This window comes from Canis lupus, chromosome 6 (genome assembly GCF_011100685.1).
Source record: "Canis lupus familiaris isolate Mischka breed German Shepherd chromosome 6, alternate assembly UU_Cfam_GSD_1.0, whole genome shotgun sequence".
NCBI lineage: Eukaryota > Metazoa > Chordata > Mammalia > Carnivora > Canidae > Canis > Canis lupus.
Window position 1 is genome coordinate 60,991,630 of NC_049227.1, and position 22,810 is coordinate 61,014,439.

Below are 22,810 nucleotides of genomic sequence, written 5' to 3' on the forward strand. Positions count from 1 at the left end.
ATCTCAAAAATTATCGCATACTTTCTCATTTTTTACAACATTGTGATGCAGGGAGAAATTAGAAACTTATCTCATTTGTAATATTACTCATTGGGAAATTGAGGACTATCACTCAGATGGGTTTATGCCCAAGACTTGAGATTTCCTACCCCTCCATCTTCATTTCCCACCATGTACACCCTTTACATTCTAGGCAGTGTTGATATGTTTGAATGATGGCTTGAATATCCTTCTTCCTTGGATGTGAAAGGAAGGATATTAAGGATTTTAAGGAAATATTATACTGGACTATAAACTCTATGAGGACAGAGACCAAGTCTGTTTTATTCTTTAGAATAACACCAGCACCCAGTTTGGCTCAACATTATTTGACTAAATTAATAAACTACACAGCCTGTGTTTTTTTCAACACTATAAGTGGAAGGATGAATACCATTCCTAGCATTATCTTGCAAAAGTTTATTTTTCCAAAGTTTTTTTTTCAAGCTACAAAATCACTGTGTTGTAGATTAAGGACTTTTCCCCAAGGGCTTTATTGGTTTATTTATTTACAGAGTTTGACTATAGCTTGGCAGATAGCATCAGTAACTGAGCACAGAGGAAGAGTAATCGGGCACTGTTTTAAAATTTACTGATGACCTCCTACAGCAGTAACACTTTAACATAGGCAGTGTGAATAACATCTCTAAATATTTTTTACCCTTACTTATCTATTAGATGATGGTTGACATCCTTAAGTACATAAGGTTATAGTTAATGATCATTGGGCATATTTATCTTGTTCTAAATACATTTACCTTGCTCTAAATCTGGAGTTTGGGGTTTGTTTGCTTGCTTTTGTTTTGTTTGTTTATTTCTTAACATTAGACTGAGAGGTTTCCCCCTTTGTTTTCCTCTCTGATCTGGAAATGGCTCCACTAGCAAAAGCTAAATATCCCTTCAAAATGTGTGTACACAGACTGGTTGACAATACAAATTGATAAACCATATGAGTAGATATTGCAATCTAAAGAATATCACCATGGGCCAAGATCCAAAATGAGAAAAAGGAATTTCTGAAACTCATGAAAGTAATAGATAACATGCCAGGCCAAACCAGAATTGGTAAACCAGCTATTAATGTTCTATCTATATATATATATAGACTAGTATATTATTTTGCCTATTCATAACCATCTCTTATTACAGCATATGTTTTTATACTATTAATATTGTACCTGCAATTGACTGTTTTAACTTTTGTTATATTATATCCCCATAGAAATATTTATGTTGAAAGCTCTAGTCTACTAAACTCACCTCCTTCATAGAAGATTTTAATGTTCTCAATGCCTCTTGTGTAGCTAACAATTATTGGATTATGGCTTATGGAAGCTTGTTTCAAAGTGTAGATTCCATAAACTTTTTTTTTGTATTTAGTGTTAAAATGAAATAGTAAGGCCCATTAACCCATCTGACAACCTATTTCAAGATATCATGACTCTAAAATATGAATGTAAAAAAGCAAGACCATTATCTTAGCCTAGTCCCTTCCATTTCTGTCTCTGCGTATTATTTTCTCTGGTTAGTATGGTTGGTAGGCTGTTGTTTAACCAGTCAATGCAAATTAGCCTTGTGATTTCCTTGGTAATAAAAGTCTGCTCTTGTTCACCTAATCTGTAGTTGAGTGTTACTCAAGCTATTGCTTTGTGTTTCTATTAAAGACAGAGGAGTAAGAAAAATGGTGAATATAATCCATTATCATCTACTTCAGATATGGATTTTAAATGATATTTTTCTAGTTTAACATAAATTTTATAAAATGTTGGCTGTCATCTTTGAAAGAGTTACACTGTATGTTTATTTTAATAAATCTCTTGGAAAATGGTAAATAATCAAAACTTCCAACACATATCACGGTAGATAAGGTATTTTTTAAAATATAGTAGAAATTTGTCTCTATGACCAATGACCAAACAATAGCTAATGTTCATACTACCAATACAGGAAAAACACGTAAGTCTAATGATATGAATTATATTTTCATTGTAAGGAAAGCAATTATAAATTAAATAAGTCCTTTGGCCTTCTTCTTAATAGTTATGGCCAATAATAATAGACCATTTATTTATTGTGCTACCTGTCTGCCAGATGCTTAATATAAATTAACACTAATCTTCACAATAACTCTGAATATATATTATTCCTATTTTGCAGATGAGGAAATCAAAGAAAAGAAAGGTTATATAAGGGGCATCTAGGTGGCTCAGTGGTTGAGTGTCTGCCTTTGGCTCAGGTTGTTATCCTGGGGTACTGGGATCGAGTTCTACTCTAGGCTCCCAGTGGGAGCCTCCTTCTCCTGCTGTCTATGTCTCTGCCTCTCTCTGATGCCTCTCCTGAATAAATAAATAAAATATTTAAAAAGAAAAAAAGGAGAAAGGTTATATAACTCGTTCAATGCTTCATATTGGAAAGTTATTGAGGTGGAATATGTCTCTCTGGTTTCAGTGCCCATCCTCTTTGAATATCTTGTCCCCTCACCCCTAAATCCTATTCGTACAGCCAGCTCTCACAATTTGGAAAATATAAATTTCCTAATGGAGTTTATATGCTCCCTAGCTCACTTATAAATAAGTCTTTTTCAGAAACAAATCTTTTTTTTTTTTACAGATATTTATAAACAGGATCCTAAATTCTCATTTTTTAAATCTTATTTTAATCTTCCACATTGCATTAAAATATACCTTGACCTCTGACCCACCCGTCAATTCCCACAGTGAACACTGATGACCTTTTGCTCAGCTGGCCAGTTGTTTATATCTCTACCTGTGCTTGGAGAGACAGACACAGCCTCCAGGTCCTCTGGCCAAGTGGGAAGCTTATTTCACTCATTTCTTATCTGCAGCATCTCTCACAATGTCTAGCGCTAAATGAATGGATGTCTTGTAGCTAATTGTTTCCCTACATAGACCTAGAGCTCCTCAAATGTCAGGACCACATCTAAGGGTTCTAATATGTCTGCCTCAGGGCCTAGAAGGATAGAGCCAGGGCCCACACCCACATGGTAAGATGTAAGGAAGGGATGAGTTAATCACTCAATCAAACTATTAACTTCTTGGGCAGAAAGAGGCAAAGCAGAATAGGAGCCCCCCTAAAACTACAAGGAGAACAGTAAACAAACTGGCAAAAAGTCTTGCCAGCAACTGTTTCTTTAATGGAATATTTTGGATATAATAAACTAATACCAAGAAGGAGAATAATAGCTCTCACTCAATATCCTATTATATCTCAGACACTGTGCCCAATTCTTCATTTATATTATCTCATTTAATTCTTAGAAAAAAATAGATAATAATTTTCTGTTTTAGAGGTGAAGAACTTGAAAGTCAGAGAAGTCACGGCTATGGAGTACCAAACTACAATTTGAATATAGATTTGTCTTCCTTTAGTTCACTAGCTTTTCCATAATACCTAACCTGGAATTCATCCAGGAAAATAAGAGGTTCCTGCATCTTGTAAAATACCACCGATTCTTTCACATGCTTTGTGTAATTACAGACTTAACAGCAGTTCAATGAGTTTTTATAAACTATTTATATACTTAAAAATATAGCTTGCACCAGGTACATTGTTATTTTCATGAAATTATTAAGTGTACATCCAAGAATTGGAAGCTAAATAAGGCAACCATTGGCCATGCTGATATTTTTAGGTCTGTTTTATAGGGGAGTGGATGTATGTGTGTGCGCGTGCGCGCGCGCGCGCGCGTGTGTGTGTGTGTGTGTGTGTGTGTATGTGTGGTATGTTACCCACAATACTAAGAGAACTCAATTCTTGAGATTGGTGATTACATCTCATTTCTCCAGGGTTAACAAAGGAAGAAAGTCCTCAAAACACATCATTTATAACATTAGGTAGCTTATGCCCTACCTGATGAAAGACAAATTGAAAAACATTTGAAATATTGTTTGCAGGCATCAATTTTGGGTGATATCTAGTAGAGCTACATGTAACCTTATTATACTATTATCCAAAGAAAAGATGGCTATAGAAAGGAAGAATAAAATACTAAGCAAATAGCTTGTTCTTTACCCAAGTTCACCCTGGAAGATGTCTCTTTTCTGGTTCAACTTTTTATTTTAATCTTCTAATTTAGTTTGTGTTTATTTAATTATTTATCCATTTCAGAAAGAAATTTACCAGTAAAATGACTAATTTTTAAAAAGAAACCAAATATATTTCAGAGGCTCTGCCAATGTGTAATGTCTTCTAACGCTGGCCAAAAATAGCAGTAGACTAATTTTGAAATAACTGTTTTCTCTGTAGAATTCTCAATGTTATTCTCATTTGCCCTCCTTTCTTGAATCCCCCACCTCCAAACTCCCACCCCGGAAAAAAAAGAAAAACAGATTACAGTAAATTTTGGCAAGGAGTTCTATTTGCATCATTTTCTTAGAAGTCACGTGCTTTGGATTTCCTCTTGTTTATGATATATTAAAATGCCTTCCAGATGTTTTTAATTATGAAAAAAAAAGTTTTCAAGAAAGCAGAGTAATCCAAATAAAGTTTCCTCTTTTTTTTTAATGGCCAATAAATTAGTATATTCCAGCTTATCAAACTGCCCCATAATTCTGAGGGTGACCTCTTTAAAGAAGGTCAGGCATTGAGTGAGACAACTACATTTGGGCAGAGGCAGGGTTTTACCAAGAACACTTTTAGTTCCTGTTTCCAATTGAGCCTGCTCCCTGCCTGGGGCCTAGCCTGATGTACAAGCCCATTGGCTGGGATTGCTTAAATGTCCCACACAAATATAAACACCTCTACAGTGTTGGGAAGATGAAAGGAATAGCTTATTGATATTGTATATGCTAACGTTTGGATGTGGGACAGGAAAGACAGCACTGAACTGCTGGTATGCAGTGCTGAAGCTGGGCTGCATGAAGAGGTTTTCATTTACTGATGTTGGATGTGTGCCCAGACTGCCATAGTAGAATTCAGGGAGAGACATAGAAAGGAGGAGAACCACAGAATGGTTTTCGTGAACATCCACGTGGGGCAGAAGAATAAATACATATGAAGACTATGTTTCCAGAAATGAAAGGACTGGCCACTGGGGAACAATTGGGAGCCCCCTCAAGTCCCACCCTGGTCCTCTTCATTTGTACTTGAAGGTAACTGTTCATCCTAATTTTGATTCAGAGCATGAGTAAGACTATAATTCGGCTGAAAGAGAAAGACAGGGCAGGGCAGGAAGAAACCTTAGCTCGCTTTGCCTGTTGTTGTTTTAAGCTTAGCAAGGAGAATAAATGTGTTTTTCTTTTACTAATGTTACCAAAAGAGAAAGAGCTTTGTGGATTATAGACTTGGTAGCTTTTTAAAATGTATCTGCTGAACATCTGTCATGTGGGACAGACCAGGAACCTTAAAGGAAGTAGAGATTTTTGTGACTCACAATGTGAATTTAAATTTAAATGGGATGTTCATTGGCCTCACTTAATGGCGCATTTTCTGATAATTAACTCTCTCATTGGTCTAACCCCACCTCATCTCTCTGTTTATAACTTTAAGCATATTTGCCAAAAAAGACTAAGTGTGTTAATGATGATAGTTTGGGAGAGATAGCTCATCACAATAGGTGTCTGCCAAGAAGTGGTGCTTGAGAAAATTTTAAATAAAGAAAATAAGACAGTGTGACACATACAAGCTAGTCATTCAGTCCTTATTTACTGCATTCCAACAACATACAGAAAAGAAATGGAATCCTGTAGAAGGGAGAAATTCAAAGAAGTTTCACTAGGTAAGAGTGGATGGGGCAGCAGAGGAAAGTTATGGGATATTCTAGAGGCTTCCAGGTCAGAGCATAAGGAGATTGGAATTTACAGGAAGTGATAGGTGTCTTGAGGAGAGAAAAGGAAGTTCACCAATGCTTGCTACAGGCGTTCAGAACTTGGGATTTTGCAACCATGCAGAAAATAAATACCAGATGGGGCCAAAATATTATTTGTTTCTTCAGTCAAGATGTACGCAATGGTGATGGGCAGGAGATAGCAGCACAAATGAAAATAGCAGGGGTATCTATTAATAGCAGTGTCATTAAAGAAAGCATCACTAGTGGCCATTCATGATGGCCACTTGATGCAATTTGAATTAAGAAATTGGAAGAATCTTTGAGAAAGAGTTACATCTGAGAGGAGGACAGGTCAACAAATGAATCATGTGAAATAGGGCAAGTTAGCAAACTCCCATCCTTTCCGAAATGATGAGACTTTTGAAGTTACCAATAGCATCAACCTAGTGAACAGAGGTCAAGAACCATAGATCGAGAGGTCCAACAGCTCAGTTTAGTAGACATTTATCTCTGACTTCCCACGTGTTAGAATTCTGAGTACTCTTGAAGAAACAAAGACTGACACTGGAGCAAGAATTTCCTTGGCTGCTCTAGCCAGAAAATGCACCTGCCGATGTGGCTTCAGCCAAAGGACATCTCCCTTAGACGTCAGAAGCCCACTGTAATCATTCAAGCTTTCATCTTTAGGGGGAAAGCGAGTAGGGCAGTGAGGGAAAGAAAAACAACCCCTAGCTCTTTGTCTTGCCAAATCAGAGCTGTAATCCATGGAGAGAGAGATGTCCCAGGCAGGTCACTGTCACATCCAAACAGTATTGCTGACATTCTCCCAACAGACAGCCCTTGCCCTAAGAGCATATCGTTTTGCATTCCAGGTATGACTTGCTCAGAAATAACCTGAATGCAGCCCCAAGTTACCTCCTTCTTCTCCTCTTCCGTCCTCCCCACCTTGCTCTCTCCATCCTAGATATACTGGCTCTCTTGCCACTCACACTACACATGCTCCTACCTCAGGTTGTTCTCTTCGTGATTCCTTTTACCTGCATATTATCACCCTAGATATCTGCATGGCTTTCACTCTTACTTCTGCAGGTACTTGCTAAAATGTGACTTTATCAAAGTGGCTTCCCTGACCACCTTCTGCAGACTAGATCCACTTACCCATGACTACCTCCATCCCCTTTATCCTGCTTGATTTGTCTTCAGATTATTTGTCACCAGCAGATAAACTATATAATTTGGGGGTTATTTCTTGCCTTCCATCACTCACATGAGAACTCCATGAAAGCAGGGCCTTTGTCTCTTTTATTTCTTACTAGTTTCCCAAACCTAGAACAGTGGCTGGCTCATAGTAGGTGTTGAATAAATATTTGTTGAACATAGGAATTTATATCCAAAGGAAAGCACAAAATGCACTCAGACACAGACAAAAGATAGAGTGATTCTCGTTGAAAGTTCGTGAAGGTCTTAGGAAATACGATTGATGTGTATCTACTTTGTGCCCAGGTCAGTAGTGGTAGTGGAGGGGACAAGAGAAACAGAATGAGATTCTTATCCAACAGCATTCTTCAAAGGCTATACTATGTCAAATCATAACGATATCTGAGAATAATTATTAGAACTAAAAAGGCTTTGGAAACTAAATCATTATGAGAGATAACTTAAGGAAATTATAATTTTCTCAGCCTAAAGAAAAGAAAACAAAGCATGGAGGAGATAGGAGTAGGAGTCAGAGGATGGACAATATAGCTGCCTTTAAATATTCCAGAGATATCCTCTGAAATAATGAGTAGATTTATTTTCCCTAGGACAGAAAGTTTTAGGAAGATCTGGTAATTTCTTTCTAAAATTCTAATCATTAGAATGGTCCCAAAGCAGAATAAACTCCATCACTGTGTTAAATCAGAAATAATCTGAGAAGACCATTTTAAGCAAGACTACTGTTTTAGGTAAGACATTATACCTGATGACTCGTCATTGAGTATCTTCCAAACTTGGTTTTTGCGCATGTGCACACACACATGCACATACTTGTTGGGTTTTAACTACAAATCTCCTAGCTAGTTTCTGAAATAGAGGACATCCAGTTGAAATTGAAGTCAGATAAACAATGAATAGTATTTTCTTATTATAAGTAGGTCTTATGCAATATTTAGAGGAAACTTTTATCAATAATTCCTTTGTTGTTCATCTGAAATTCAAATTTAACTGGACATCCTGTATTTTATCTGGCAGCTTTGTGCTTTAGGGAACAACATAACAAAACAAAGGTGTGTGAGTCTTCAGAATTCAGAATTTCCGTGATTAATGTGATAAAAATAAACACAGGGGGATGGCATACTGTAATTTATTCAAATATCTATGGATATTATAATTTTGGGGCAGATCTGAGGGGATTGATCTTACAGCCATACCACCAGATGAAGGGTTTATTGTTTTCTCTTTATCTTTTCACTTAAAAAAAATTTGTTTACAGTTTTTGAGAATTCTAAAATGTGTTTGTTTTAATGTTGATTTTGGGAGGTGGGGCACCATACTGTCTGCAGAATTTTACAGGGGACTCTGTCCTAAATGATTCATAGTATATTGTGCCGAGTCTTTGGCTTTCTTAGTATTTTCTTATCAAATCTAACTTCCAATTCAGTTATTTGGGGCCTATTCTTTAGTATTAAATATTAGTATTAATGCTGAAAAATAATGAGATTCACTTTTAATAGACCATAATTTAAAAATGATAATTTAATTAGATTAAAATAAACCACAAGATAGTTACCAAACAACTTACTAAAATTTTAATCCAGATCAATAGAAGCATGGTTCAAATGATACTAACAGAAGAAGAATATTTCTGTCTAACAGCTGAAGAGATGCTGTTGTAAGGGCTAAAAGCACAGAACTTTGGAATTATAAAATTCTTGACAATTTATTAAATTATCAATTCATTTTTAATCTATTTCAAGTTTTATGCAAAAAGTGAGGAGTTGTAAATATTTTCAGTTGTTCTGTTTCTAAAAACCTCCTTTCAGTATTCACGTGAAATGCAACGGCCTTGTTACAAAATGGGTTCTGACCTCAGAAGGCTTAGGCTTACTTTGGAAGGGTAATATGAACAGAAGTGAAACGATTACTAGAAAATGGATTCAGTGTGCTATCAAGTTCTAAAACCAAAAATTTAAAGAATAGAGAAATCATGGGATGGAGTCATTGGGAAAGCTTCTCAGAGAAATGGGGGCTTAATGTGTGCCATGTCGGGTGGGTTGGGAATGCATACCTGGAGAGTAGAGTGGATATAAGGCCAAGGAAGAGGCAGTGTGCATAAAATTTTGGACAAACAACATCAAACAAGAATGAGGATAGGAGAAGCCAGTGGTGACACACAGAACGCAAGGAAAAAGTAGAAATACTTCTGTTTGGAAATCATGGCACATGATCATGAACAGGAAACAGTCATATTGATCAGGACCGCCAAGGCCGCACCACGGAATTCAAGCTCACTGTCACAGGCTTCATAGAGCCATCGTACATGCCTGTCCAATAAATGGGCATCGTGAGAGTGGCAGTGCTGGTGGTATTCCTTGTGAAGTCAGCTCAACAAAACCGACTCAAACCTCTGTCCTATCCAACCAAAACTCAGAGGACAGCAACTGACATTATCATTCTTTGAGTATTTCTCCAAGAAAAGTCTTTTTTGTTGTTGTTTTTAACATATTTTCAAGCTTGTAGGGTTACTTCTATTCAGAATGAAGACCTACGGACTTCTCTTGGTGGATACAAATAAATACTTAGGTGCCTGAGAATTTCAAGTGGGTTAGTGGCTCGGTGACCAGAAGTGAGAGAATAGTTTGATCCTGACTCGTCGCCACAGGCAGATCCCCCACTGACAGCCACAGGGGTTTGGCCTATGTCCGGGCTTTCAGATCAGACACCAAGATTACTTTCTGAGCATTAATCTCTTTGAGACCAAGCACACTGTTCAAAGAGATGTCACTTCCGAGCCATTATCCCCCATCGAAAGAGGAAGGCATTTTTGTGAGATATATTTTTTTTGCCAGCTCGTCCATCAGAGAATATTTATTTGTTCATTAATTTCTTTTATGAACATTGTACAAGTTACACAGTACAGTACCTTCTGATCATTTATTGCCCAGATTTATGCTCCGTGACTTGATGGAAAGAAAGTGCAGCCCCAGCATGGAGCTCCCTCATTCCCTGTGTAAGCAGTTGTGCCGCGATTTACAGGGTAAAGACATTCTTTTTAGACACTGTAATTAGCACTTGTCTTATTTATACATCTCGTTTAACATTGTGTCCCCTTTAAAAATATTTTTATTTAAAACGACATGCAAGGAAATAGCTCAGCATGCATTAGGGGAAAAAAAGAAGAAGAAACAACAAACCACTGATAAATCCATCTGTTAAAAACCACGGTACACAAATTAAAAGAGTAAGTTAACATTATATGTCTTAATCCCCTAGTACCATTGTTCGTGCTTACTGTTTCTTACAGAATATTCAAAAGATATTTTTCCAGTAGACCAACTCCTTTGAGTTCACACCCTGGAAATGCTTTGCTTGTTCTAAATAGGTCCATTATGCCCTCAAGCACCCACATATTTACTAACGTCCAGCTTTAGTAAAACTAGCTATATGGTTTTCCTCCTCTACTATTTATTTTGTCTTCTCCGACTCTCCCTTCAAACAATTCTTAGTTACCCAAAGATGTATTAAATTCCTCACCACCGAAGTTTGTCCACTAAATGCAAACTGTGATTCTGCCTCTAGCAGAGCAAGACGCAGTAACTCAACAGTTCTGAGATTTCTTTCTTAATTCTTAAATGTTTCCCTTCCTCCATCCCTTGTGAGATAGGTGAGAAAAGCAATTGCCCCCACTGCTTAATGCATCACAACTCCGAAACTCACTCCATCCTTGTAATTCTGAATCCCAGCCCAGCTGGCGGTTCCTGGATTTCAGACTCTGAATATGAGTTCAGCACTTTTAAATCAATCACTCTGAACAGTATTTCTGTCAAATGGAAACCTTTTCTTCTTTGGCAGAAAAGCTTTCCTGATTTTGACTGCAGCCCTAGAGAACTGAACAGTCTCATAAATGAAACCAGGATGTAGGAGAAAAATTAAACTAGATATAATTTTCTAACATCGTCGTTGGAAGAGTCCTGTTCCATTTACTGTTCAGGAAGACGAAGGCACCTCTGTACCCTGTAAGATTTTTCAAACAGTTTCCCCGTTCCAGGTTAATGGCTTGTTGCAGTTTGACTAGCAAGGGGTTACTTGGGTTAGGTAGTAGTAGCAGGAGGAATGAAACACTCCTTAGATTCTATTCCTGTAACTTAAAATTCTCCCTCCAGTTATTAAAATGTTTTTAGAACTAAGTTACATCATAAGTTTGGCTATTTATTGCTCTTAGCGGATTATATCCTCCTCTGAAAGTCCTAATGTTGGTGGGATGGCTCGGACAGTACCGAGGCCTCTTGGCTGAGCCAGATGTGACAGTGACACAGCAGCTTCAGAAATCGTGCTTCTTCCGTTTTGCTAGGACAAGTTTAAATCTGGGGCCTTGAACATAAAGAAATAATGTCAAAGCCCTGAAAATGGTATAAGACACCAACTCTTTGGGGGCTTTAAATAATAATAATTCAAAAAAAATTTTATAGTTTTTACTATTCACAGAGTCAACTATTCCTGACTCTTTACATGGACCTCCTGCAGAGAACCACATGTGATCTATTGTACCCAAACATCGAGGTAACAGAAACTAATGCTTCCTATATTCTCAGCTTTCAACTATGCTCTTTCTTTCAGGCATACATGGGTCTCCCATCACATAAAATAATCTAAAATATATACAGAAATATAGACTGTAAGATTTATGGAGAAAAGTCCATGGAGAGATGCTGATTTACTCTGCCAGATTGCACTGGAGGATTTTTTACAAATGCCATTTCCTGCCGCTTTTCATACGATGACTGTTTCTTATATCTTGATATCTCCACAATGCCCCAAGTATTTCATATAATCCCTTAGATACCTTGAAATGATTTTATCTTTAGAGAGCCACTGATTTGTGGACATTCAACGTGAGATTTTTGAGTTCCAAGATACGCACTGGTAATTATAGGTAAATGTGAACAGTGAGGAAGAAAGGTTTCAACATATATGAATATAACTAGCAAATTTATGGAAATACTATTGCAATAAGTACATTCATTCACTCAACGTTTATCCAACACATATTTATTGAGTGTTTACTATTATTGAGTGCCAGGCCCTATGTTAGCTATTGTAATTCACGAGTAAGAGAAACAGACATGGTCCTTGACTTCATGAATTCTGAACATTGCCTTCATTGAAACAGGAGCACCAAACTCTTGAATTCTTTAGAGAGACATTGCAGGACTCCATTGCTATAGAATTCTAGAAGTCTAATTTAAGTGTGCAGCAATAATCAAAGAGCACTAAGGAAAGGCCATATAAGAGGTGTGTTTCATATGGATGGCTAAGAAAATCATAGAGCATTTGAGCTAAAAAGGACCTTGAAGATCTTATATCCCAGCCTCCTTATTGGAAGAATGAATTTCTTGTTTATGTTAACATAGCGGTTGATGGCTGACTTGAATCTATAATACACATCTCTTGACATCCAGGAAAGTACCTAACCAATCAGTGCTCTTTGAATATCTGTATGATAAATTCAAATTCAAGCATATTCATTGCACAGGAAACTGTCTTGGGTTGAATCGTGTCCTCCATCCCGCAAAATTCATATGTTGAAGTCCAGTATATTGTAATGTGATCTTATTGGGCAACAGAGTCATTTCAGATGTCATTAGCTAAATTATGGTGAAGTCCTATTGGCATAGGGTGGACCAGTCCTCAAATATGGCTGGCATCCTTGTCAAAAGGAGAAATTTGGACACTGACGTGTTCACCAGGAAAATACCATGTAAAAACTGATATTCCACTGTCACAAACCAAGGAACTACCAGGAAGCTAGGAGAGAGGCTTGGAACAGATCTTCTCTGGTGCCTTCGTGCCTTTGGAGAGCGCAAGGACCTGCAGACACCTTGATCTCAGGCTTCTAGCCTCCAGCATGGTGAGACAATAAATTTCGATTATTCAAGTCATATACTTTCTAGCATTTCCTTACAATAATCCTAGGAAACCAAAATAGAAGCCAATTGTATTGTAGGCTTGTTCAGTTTGCTTTTCATTCATCAAACATGTATTTATTGAGCACCTACTATGTGCCAAGCACTGCACAAACAAGTGGAGATACAAAGATGAATGAGACCAAATCCCTCTCCTCAAAAAATACACAAATATACGAAAGCATTAAATAATGATGTTGGGTTCCTCCCACCCCGATCTGGGATCCACTTCCATCTGTGTGGTTCTTTCCCAATAAATATGATGTATTCCCCTAATCAACACTGGAAGACTAGATTCCACTTCTATCTTGGGTCTAGCCTCTTCCCTGGAAATATGTGAAGCTTGCCTCCCAGACATAGTAACCCTCTCCAATCAGTGAGTCATGGGCTGGGGGTGGGATTCGGGCCAGTGACAATCCCTTAGCATGCTATTAAGCCAAGCATCTTAAATCCACCCACCAGAGGAGCGCACGGAGGCCAGCACTGAGTCCCTGTCATGTTTATCAGAGCCATAAAGTGAGTATTTAAAATTTTAAAGTTTTCAAATGAAATATACAAAAGTTGATTATTTAGCAGTTTATCAACATTGCTCCCCGCTCCCATCCTCTGTGGCAAAGGGAACAGACAATAAAATTGTTCAAAAGAGGCTTCAAAGCTACTTTCTGCCATTTTACTGCAACTTTAAAGAGGTCTAAAAACAAGTCTCCCAGAAGACCCCTGGCCGGCTTTGCTGTCTGCACCCCTGAGAGCTTGTTTGCATTCCTACAGCTGATGCTGTTGGAGTCTGTCCCTGTCCCTTCCCACCGGGACAGCGCTCACTTGCGCCTTCCAGGGCTGTGCCTGTGACAACCAGAAGCCAGAGCAAACTGCGGGAACTCTGGCCCACAGAACCCACAGTGAGACAAATCATGACTTCAGTTGTCCCTACTTCATCATGACCCATTGCCTTTCTCCATCTCCCAGGGACCGTCCCAGCAACCACTGCCACAACAGCGCTCTCATGCAAACAGTAAGAATGGAACTAAAGGAATACACAATCAGGCAAAGGTTATGATCACCATTCAGTCGTTTCTCTTTATGAGGATGGAAGGATTCCCACATACACACGACAGAAAATGAAAGGAGAGGACCATGCTTCTCCCGAGTCGTGAGAAACATCTATATACTATTTGTGTTTCTAGAAATCCCGCCAGGATAGCATGCATGATGAACTTTTAAGTGAACTTATGAGGGTCTAATTATCCATGGATTTTAGTGCAGTTACTATTTTTTACTTGAAGCCAATTCTGTTTAAATCTTACCTTTTTATCTAGAAAAATAAAAAAAATATAGGCTCATAACATCCAGGGTATTCCTTTTAAATCATGGAGGGTAAGCCAAAAGGTCTAGTACGTAGGCGATCTCTTTAAGCCTTGTTGGCCCTTTTGTGTTCTTGTTTTATTGTCTCTTTTCAGCTGCAAGAGAGCACAATGGGCAACCAAAATGTATCCCCCTGTGGATTTATATTGAACTTCCTGAAATTAAGCCTCACCCACGGTGGGTACCATATTCTCATTTGCCACTCTGTGTAAGACAATGGGAGCATGTAAATTGCACCTAAAGAGTGGGTGACCCAAAGTGAAATACAGAGAAAAATCCAAGTTCCAGCACATGGTTATGAGATGACAGAGAGAGGGGAAAAAGTTAAGTAACATATTATTATTATTATTATTAGAGTTAGGTACTCAGTGACTCAGTCATTTATTTCTTCAAAAATCTTTATTGGGCACTTAGTATGTGCTGGGTACTGGGCTAACATCTAGGGATATGATGTTGCACAAAAGGAGATGTGCTTACTATCCTCACGGAGCTTACGATCTGATGAGAGGAAGGCCTCCATCAAATAATGATAGAAATTAATTACTTAAAAGTGCAAGTTTAAGTGCTGTGAACAGTAATTATATAGTGTTACGTGGGTATAAAATGAGCCAGTTTTACCTAGTCTGGGGTGGAGGTCAGGGTAAGGGGGGCTCAGAGGAGCCTTGCCTGAAAAAAGAATCAGTGAACGAAGACTTAGAGAAACTGTAGGAATCAATTAAACAGCCAAAGTTGGAGGTGGGGATTGGAATGGGGCAGAGAACATTCCAGGCAGAGTACGGAAAGAGGTCACGCATCCTTTGTGGAAGGAAGAAGGGCACATTTCAGGACCTTGCAGACCCGTGTACCTGAACACCTGGCGGGAAAGGTGTGAAATGAGGCTGGAGTGTAGTAGGAGGCAGCCAGTCCATGCAGGGCTTGGCAGACCTGTTGGCAGGGCTTTGGAAGTGATCCAAAGAGCAATGGAGAGCTATTGAAAGGCTTCAAGGAGGGAGAGTAACATGAGGAGAAAACCATCGCCTGCTAGGATTAGCTGCAACTCACAAAAACTTCATGCTACCCCCTGACTCCACTCCCAGCCCAGAGCCACATCTCCTGGAAACTCAGCATCATCGCAGTCCTAAAGGCTCAAATGATTTGATTTTCTTGCACATTCATTGAACAGTTTCATATTCCCCAACAAAGGGGGCAATGAACTATATTATTCAAGATGCAGCAATTTGGACTGCACACCTAGCAAGATTAGCAACTAATAGTAGATTTAGAAGACAGAATATTCCATTTGGAGTATCTCAGCAGAGCCACATGCTAGGAGAGCAAGTAAAACTTGTTGAAAATGTTTCTGTATCACCTTTAATTTCCTTCAGTCTCTACAACGGTACATATTCCAGACTATCGAAGATTATCAAAAGTGATAGTAATGTAATGTAAGTTGTTTACCTTCAGAAATAATGAGCTGATTCATAATAACAGAGCAATAACCACACTTCCACGTTACTGGCCAAGAAAACCTGGCTATTACCCAAATTTGGGGAAATCACACCACAAACACATGTTAATTTTGGCTGCCCCTCCTTACTTAACTAAATGTTTATTTCAAATTATCTGAGCTCCCTGCATTCATTTTCATCCCCTCTTCAATACGCTGTGGATGGAGGACTCTTTTCGAAACTTGAATTTGCTTGTGCCATTTTGCCAACTGCAATGCTGGTTTCCCCCATTTTCGGAGGGCTGATGGCCAAATGACAGCAAGGCCATGAGGAGGCCCCTTGTGCAGCCTCACCTATGTCTTTAATTTCATCCGGCCCTGGGCTCCCCACCACTTTCAGTGCCTGGCACTCCATGGGTGGGGAAACAGTACTGTGAACGAGATCCAGCCTCTGTCCTCAAGACGCATGTGGTCTGGTGAGAGATGTTACATTACATGGATTCCATTACCGTTGTGTAAATGGGCAACTTTTGACACAGTAAATGTAGGATGCCAACAGAGCACAAATGACCAACACTTAATCTAGGCTCATCGAATCTGGGGATTTTTTTCTGGGTTCAGTGTCCTCTACTATGTGGCTCCAAGGATGAAGACCACACAAATTAAAATTTAATTATATGTGTTCTGATACAGGCCACTCTTTTTTTGTCTTTTTCTATGCTAATCTTGTTTCCCAAATTACACTGTAAACGCCTTGAAGGCAAAGACTGTTACTTACACTAATACATCCTGAGCATTTTCCGTATAGTACTGACCACATGGTATGTGTTTCTAAATATATGTTGACCAATTAATAGGACAGTAAATTCTTGCCTCAGAGTGTGAAAGGCAAGGGAAGAGTGCTAAAAGAGCTGGATATACCAAATAGACGAGGAATGAAACACAGTGGCCCCGTGGAAAAGGCTGGTACAAAGACAAAGCTTTATTGGTACTTTTAATTTTTTTCAGTTTAACAGTGATAATGATATAACGACTCTATGATTTAATTGGCAGGTAGGAGCCAGGAAAAGACCTCACTAACTCACACTAATGAGAGGTAGGCCCATTGCAGTCCAACGGAGGTTGCTCTTAGTAATTGATTTTCTATTTTTAAAATATGTGCTTAGCTCACTCGGGCCAACATACACACCAGTTGACTGCAACACAAAATACACTTTGTTCTTTCATTTTGTCAAGTGTGGTTGCATTTTAATTATTTATGATAATGCTTAATAGTATATTAGTAAGTGTCTTGTAGTGTGGCATGTAAAAATAATGAAGTCTCAGTAATATGAGAACATGATAGAGCTCTCAGCTATTAAATCTTTGCTGAGAAGTGAAGTGAAACTGCGGGGTTCTTTGTGAGAATTGGGGTTTGCAGATTAGGGAAGTGAAAATTAGCAAAGTTTTTCTGAATTACATTTATGAAGTATATATGGTGGTATTTTAAAATGCATTGAATATGACTAAAATGTTTGAATACGACGAACATGTTGAGATACATGGTTCTTTTATGTAGGCCGCTTAGGAGATATTAAAACTTAAAAAAAAAAATAGGCCTCAGCCGGTATTTTACTTGATGGTATGCTTTTTATATACTTTATTTTTATTTCTGACTCCCACAAAACACATTCTATCTCCAGATTATTAAGAATAATTTGAGCATGTGAAGGTTTTTTAAATTTCAAATTAATCTTTCTTATGGTTATGGATGGAATTATAATCATTTCCTGGGGAAAAATAAGATTAATGTTTTAAAAGTTATATAAGACTTCATATTTTTGCTATTGGTATATTTTACATAGTTTTTTTACATAAATATTCTGTTACATCCAACTTTCCAATTCTAAATTCCAGAAATAAATTTTACAAGATTCAGTTGAATAAATGTCTGCCAGAAGACTCCACCAAATTCTACCTCCAAACACCATCCCCCCTGGAAAAAAAAAAAAAAAAAAAAAAGGCCCTTTTTCTCTGCAGCAGGATCTTTGTTCTTTCCCACCATTTTCGAAGTGTTTGCCCAGTTCCTTTGTCTTGGTAATTGAAAATGTTTCCCAATCCTTTCTGGCCTTCTCTGCAGACCATTTCTTCTCTTTTTTGAATAGCTCCTTCTTCATTTCCTGGCCATTTTGTCCTCATCCCTGTGTTCTCTCATAGCTCATCCCTCATTCTCTTAAAACCCTTGTTGGCACCATGTTCCTGTTCTAATTGGTTCTATTCCCTCACCCACTAATTTTATGAGTTCTCTTTCTCTCCCCACATTCATTGAGGACTAAAATAAGAGTTTTGTCCCATTACTAAAAGATTGAGAATATCTGTATTTTGAGGTTGTACATTTTAAGTGGCTGATTTTTATGGCACAGTTTGTATTATGACTTTCAGCTAATTGTTGAGAGAATAAGAATTGAATGCTCATAAGAACACTTATGGAAAGCTTAATCATATTATAAAATAAAAATTCAAAGATAAAGCGGTCTTATCTCTAATTTAAAGATTGATAACAAAGGCAACCTTGCAAATAAATATACAAATTATTAGTCCAGATGAATATTTTGGCAGTATAGCTCATGTTTATTTCTGTGTTTTGTTTATAAAATGAAGAAAATATGTAAAAATATATATGTAGGCACTCATAGGGTTTAAAATTTGTATTTGTTTTATGCAAATAATTGATAGCTTCTCTGAAAACTTGGTTATAAGACTAATGATACCTCTCATGAATAGGGAAAAAGATATGCAAAAGAACATGTGTGTCTAAAGAACATGGCTAATACACACAACTTAGAAAATATAACATAGTAGGCTTCCCAAGAGGAGGTCCTGGGGCCTCAGGTCAATAGGAAGCTCATGTAGGTAGAGAACACAAGGTGAACTATACTTTGGAGAATGCTTCAAGAGGCTTGAAGATGATTGTAGTATCTCCATCATCATATCAGCAGCTGAAGGAAAATAATTTGTTCTTAGGGCAAGACACTGGCCAGAGTAGGGGCCCTCCAGGTGGCTCAGTCTGTTAAGCTTTTGCCCTCGGCTGAGGTCCTGATCCTGAAGTCCCAGGATAGAGCCCTAAGTCAGGCTCCTTACTCAGCAGGGAGTGTATTACTCCCTCTGCCCCTCCCCACTTGTGTTCTCTCTCTTGCTTGCTCTCTCTCTCTCTCTCTCTCAAATAAATAAAATCTTAAAAAATAAAAAAAGAAAGAAAAAGAAAAAAGACACTGGCCAGAGTAAAGTGGAGCAGAATCAGATTCAGGGCTAGGGTTTCTCAGAATAGTAATTTCCAAGACAAGTGGGCAGAAACTAAGACACAACCAAACAAACTTCAGTCAGGGAACTTTGGGTACGTGAGAAAAGACATTCACTGAGGAGTTCAATGGTCATTGTAGGAATACTGGGCCCTTGAACTAATGAGTAGTGTGCAAAACATAAGAGCACAGTAGTTAGGGCTGAGGTGATCAGATGCCACTGCACTAGGCTTGAGAGGAAAAAAAATATATTGATGGCTTTGGAAACTATGGTGAGTGTCACCCCTCAGGAGAAGTAATTAAGAAACACAGCTGGGTAAGACACAATCAGAGGCTGACAAGCAGTGATTTCTAAAGTAAAATATCTATGGCTATATATGTATCCATTTAAGTACACAAATAAATATGCATTTATGATAAGTATGCACATATACCAACACAACACAGCTACTTACCATCTTGGATCAGAGAAATTTGTGCTATAAAGAGTCTAGGCTGATGTGTAGAAATACCACCCCTTTATATACTCCAAATGTATCCAGACACCTATGAAATTTGACATGTTCCACATTCTAGTGCTTTCCAGTTTCTAAGCATATTAGGTACATACTAAAGAACAAAGAAAAGAAATGGTTTTTTGAGAACTTCCATTTCTAGGCAGTGACAAATCAGATAGCTTAAAAACTCTCCCAGCAATAAAACATCTAGAAATTTTAGCAAAACAAATATATAACATACATCCTTTTAAATGCATAGGCCAGATCACAAGAATGTCAGCAAAAATCCCATGGTCCAAAAGCAGATAGAAAATTGATTGACAAGCAGTGTAGTGAGCTGGAGCTGATACTTCAGTGCTAGGAGGAAGAAGGTTACCAGGGAGCTGATACTTCAGTGCTAGGAGGAAGAAGGTTACCAGATTCAGAAACCAAGGAATAAGAAGCAAGATGTAAAAGCCATAGTGAGAGAGAGAGTAATACTTGAGACTCTATTTATAAATCTGAAACCAGACAGCCCACCTATACAGAAAACTAAGGATGCTTTTCTGTATAAACATAAGCTATAAGTGAGAGGGGGTAGGAAATTACATACTTGAGAATTTATAATCTTGTTTCCATTAGGCAGGTATGCTCTCAAATTTATACTAACAGTGTGAACCCCCTCAAACCAAGAAATTTACATCTCATGGGCCCAAGCTGGGATGACGTATACAATCACACACAAAATGATGAAGGGGTAGACTTTCACCAGGCTTAATATGATTGTCACAGATAAATCTTTATTTAAAACCAACTCTCACAACTTAGAATTTACAAAACACACTAGAAAACAATTCACCATGGACAAGAGTGATCACGCACAAGAATCAGAGAATTATGTATATATACACTCTATTCTCACTCAAGAAGTTTAAATACTATAAAATAATTATGTTTAAAATAACTAAATACTTTAAAAGCAGTGAGAACAAGATACAGGAATAGGATACTATAAAAAAGACCAGTCAGCTATTGAAACAGTAGAAATAGAACATATAAAAATGCTAAATATAGTCCCTAAAAATATAAACCTAATGATCTATTTAAACACAAGATTAGATCTAGCTAAAGAGAGAATTGGGAAACGGAAGATAGATCTCTGGAAAACATTCTTATGATGTTGTGGAGAAAGGTAAAGAGAAGGATACAATGGAAGAGAGTCTAAGAGACATAAAGGGTCAAACAAAAAAGTCAAACATATATTCTGAAGGAGTCCAGAAGAAGAGAACAAGGAGAATGGAGAAAAAACAATATTGAAATGATAATTGAGAAATTGTTCCAAATTTATATGAATGTGAATTATCAGATTCAGGCAGTACAAGCAATCTCAAACATGATAAATACAATTGAATCTGCACCTAGACACATCATACTAAAACTTTAGAATGAAATTTTTTTAAAGATTTTATTTATTTATTAGAGAGAGAGAGAGAGAGAGAGAGCACAAGCAAAGGGAGAAGAAGAAGAAGACTCTACTGAACAAGGAGCCTGACATGGGCTCAGTGCTCAATCCAAGGACCCTGAGATCATGCTTGAACCAAAGGGAGACACTTAGTTGACTGAGCCACCCAGATGCTACAGAGCACCATATTTTTAAAAAGCTTCTCAGAGCATCGGAAGAAAAGAAAGAACATTTTTGAAAGAATAAAAATATACTGAAAGCAGAATTATCAATAGCAATACTAGCAATTAAAGAGAGTGTTGAATTCAAATAGTCATCAACTGAAACTATGCAGTTGTGATCACCCCGCAGAGATAGATGCATCTTCACCCAAAGTTCAGGTCAAATATCATACCTGATGATGCCACATGAACACCAATAAAGTATGAAAAGATTATGGATCCCAGAAGGAGGCTTTATGGAGAAAACAGATTCCCAGGCAATTCTGAAAAGAGCCTGAGAGAGTGTGGTATGGAGACTGTCTTATGATGGTTACCTGTTTAGGAGCTGAAGTGAGGATTTCCTTGCATAATCCAGGGTTTAAATGGCTTAAACTTTTTGCAGATGAGGACCACAGTACTATCGTTGTAGTAATCCATCATGGGATGCTATTCATTCTTTCCAGGTTAAAAAAAAAAAAAAGACCAAATTGGGCTTTTAAATAGAAACACAGTGGAGATGATTGCTCTTATTTGAAATAAGTCTTATGTAATAGGTTTCAATCCTTAGAAGCCTTATTTTAATTTATAGTGGCCATATGGACTGTTTTAATAGGGGACAGGGAAGTGAAAATGTCCATCAGATCTTTTTTACCAAGCCAACTGTGAGTCCCAAAGAATTTCCTTTTAATTTATTTATTATTGAGGATGAGTATTTGTGCTCATTATAGGGTATTTTGGGGCATTGGGTAATATGGCTATGGGAAATTGAAGCAAGGCAATAGTTCCAATAGTTAAGATGTATCATATGTTCAACATTATGTTCAACAACTCCCCTAAGATTATAAGTGGTATCTCATTTGAACTTAGTGGAATCTCCAAGTATAACTGTAATTTGAGCCCCTGTATTGATTAAGGTCATGAAGTTTACCCACTGATAGAGCTCATTAGATGTTAAAGTTGATTCAGAACCTATGTTACAGAGGCACAAAAACCAATTAGTTTTGTCTTTTTGTAGTATAATTTCTTGTAGTAAATTTGGATTTCCAACTGGGTCGATAGATGGACTTTTTGTGTGTGTGTGTGTGTGTGTGTGTTCATTTTTTGTTTCCTTCACGTGTATTCGGGATTTTTTTTTTAAATTCAGGGTTTTTTTGTTTGTTTGTTTGCTTGCTTGTTTGTTTGTTTGTTTATTTGTTTGGTTTTGCAAACAGTGGATATACTTTGGGGAGGTCTTCTCCACCTTGATTATATTTATATTTCTTCCTTCTTTGAGTTTCATGTTAGTATCACCAGGGTTAGGGTCCTTCCCCATGGCAATAGTTGAATTAACGACTTGGCTGTGCCACACAGGTGTCGTAGTTGTTATCCTTATAATCCTATCAGGATCCTTTTTGGTGACAGAGGCATAGTCAGCAGCAGCAGCAAAGGCATTTTGTTGGGTCCCAGTGAGAAATCTGCTTGTAGGAGCATAGACATCAGCATGTCACATGGAGAGTGCTCTTCCTCCATGTGAGTGACCACTGAATGGGCCAGTATAGTGTCCTGGATATCTGTCTTTTTCCTGAGAGCTCTATAGGATGGGAACTAATGCTGCTTGAGAGTCAAAACCAACAGTTACA

The 22,810-nt window shown here is 37.8% G+C and overlaps 1 long non-coding RNA gene across 1 annotated transcript in view; it reads left to right on the plus strand.

Annotated features, from left to right (window-relative positions):
• The first annotated feature begins 4,715 nt into the window (after positions 1-4,715).
• The window catches only part of LOC102152083, an 84,987-nt gene continuing 66,892 nt past the window's right edge, over positions 4,716-22,810 (plus strand). Inside the window, exon 1 of the long non-coding RNA XR_005361304.1 lies at positions 4,716-5,150. This is a non-coding gene — a long non-coding RNA (uncharacterized LOC102152083). The remainder of the gene's footprint in view (positions 5,151-22,810) is intronic.